Source organism: Schistocerca serialis, chromosome 2 (assembly GCF_023864345.2).
Source record: "Schistocerca serialis cubense isolate TAMUIC-IGC-003099 chromosome 2, iqSchSeri2.2, whole genome shotgun sequence".
NCBI classification, from domain to species: domain Eukaryota; kingdom Metazoa; phylum Arthropoda; class Insecta; order Orthoptera; family Acrididae; genus Schistocerca; species Schistocerca serialis.
The window spans coordinates 790520276-790522662 of record NC_064639.1 but is presented as its reverse complement, the minus strand read 5'-3'; positions in this window follow the sequence as shown (position 1 = coordinate 790522662).

Genomic DNA, 2387 nt, shown 5'->3' with positions numbered 1-2387 from the left:
GGCGTTAAACGCGATGGTAGGTAAAGTTCTTTAGACATTCGCCAAACCCAAACCCCTCCATTGCCATTGCCATAGGAACCGTTCTTCACACCACTTCAAGCGTCATTTTGCAATCACTACAGAAATATGTGCCTCATGAGCAGGTGCTCGACCGTTGTATCCCAGTCTGCTTAATTTCCGACTGACAGTCAGTGTGCTAGCCGGACCGCTGATAGAGCCTGACTCTTTATGCAGATTTCACGCCGTTTTTTACAAGCACACTCCGCAATGTTCGGCAATCCCTGTCCGTTAGTCCATCAGATCTGCCTGGTCTTTGTTTAACTGCAGTTGTTCCTTCGCGTTTCCATATCACAATCACGTAACCAGCTTCGACTTGGACAGATTTAGAATGTTTGAAATGTGCCTGATGGATCTGTGACTCTGGTGATATCCAGCGAATAGCCACGTTTGAAGTCACAGAGCTCTCTTCACCGTTCCATTTATTGCTTCTTTACTGATAACACAATACTCTTCGCTCCCTTTTTATTAGTTGTTTCAAAACATGGAATATATAGAAGCAGGAAAAGATGCAAGCCCGGACTTCAGTCCCGCGAAATCTTGTGTAGGTGACACTTGTGGGTATTCGACTCCAGTGATGCGGTAACAATCCCATCACAAGTCAATGTGATACGTGCCGCACAGTTGTCAGAGCCGGCCGGAATCGCCGTGCGGTTCTAGGCGCTGCAGTCTGGAACCGAGCGACCGCTGCGGTCGCAGGTTCGAAACCTGCCTCGGGCATGGATGTGTGTGATGTCCTTAGGTTAGTTAGGTTTAATTAGTTCTAGGCGACTGATTACTTCAGAAGTTAAGTCGCATAGTGCTCAGAGCCATTTGAACAATTTGAACAGTTGCCGGAAAACAATGAATCGGACAACGACACATGTTTCAGATTTTTCTTGTGTCGGTATTTAATATACGACAGCGGTTCTGCCCAGTTGTCAGGATAAAATAAGATGGGTAGCGCTACAGAAGGTATGTTTATAACATTTTTCACCGGTGAAATGACGCTTATCGACTTTAAAATGAACTACCACCGTTCTCATCCGAAATCGTTGACTGCAAAATTTACTATGGGTGCCTCAACTTTGTAAATGACTCTCCTGCTACTTTAATAGTATAGTTAACGAGTGAAAATGTATTTGGCTTCGGTTATTTGTGCGTTTTTAGTGGACAGTCATTTTTCTACCTTACGACAGTGCCACACGGTACACAGTCATTGCACAACAATGCACAGTAATCTGCAACAACGCATTAACTGAAGAAGATAAACAGATAACAACTCATGTAAACGTTCTGAGTTTCTAACCATCTTCTAGTGGACAACGCGATAGCAACCTTTCTGATAGCAATAATTACGCAAGCGGTGAATATTACCACTATTTCAATTACAAAATGTAAAATATGGAGTTTAACATTTCTCTGTGGAAATTACATCTAACTCGTTATCGGCGACCTCAAACCGCTTTATAAACGAATTTCACTCGAATCCACTACATTTACAATTATTGATCCGCCATTTTAAATTTTCTAAATTTTTTATTCGTTATCAGTGATCCGAAAAATCTGAAAGGAACACAGTTTTACAGGAGTTTGTATCCGTTTTCCTATAATGTTCAGGTGTTGAAGCGAGTTGGCCCACTGTGTGGTGGGCTTGCCTCTTGTGACATATAGTGCTTAATTCTGCGTTGCATACCTGTGTCCGGATACTTTTGATCAGACAGTGAGGGTCCACTAAATACGCAGAGATGAAGAACCTTCAGGACATACCTCGGACAGATGAACACAACAACAAAACAATACACAGAGCAAGCAGTGAAGGAAGCGAAGGAGACGTTTGTCAAGAGAATTATGTTTAAGCAGAGGAAGTAAGAATTTTAAGTTAATTTCGTTCATCACAATCGATGTTTTTGGAAGGCCTGCAACTGTGCCATTAAGAAGAATAATTTCCCGTACACGTTGTGCTAAGCATGTAAAAACCAGTAACTCCTGCAGTATCTCATCATTCAAAGAAGATTTTAAAGTTTGCTGATGATATTGTAATTCTAGCAGAGCTGGTAAGGAACTTGAAATATCTGTGGACAATATCTTGAAAAGAGGCTGTATGGCAAACATCAGCAAAGTCGATGTAGCGTAATTTAGATTGGGAAATGAGTCACTAGAATGTGTAGATGACTTTTGTTGTTTGGGCAGAAAAATAACGTATGCTGGCCGAATTAGAGAGGGTGTAAAAAGCTAACTGGCAATGACAAGAAAATAATTTTTGAAAGAGGAAAATTTGCTAACGTAAATTATAGTGGTAGTCAGTATTTTCTGGCGCTATTCGTCAGGTGAAATTCTGAAGATGAAAA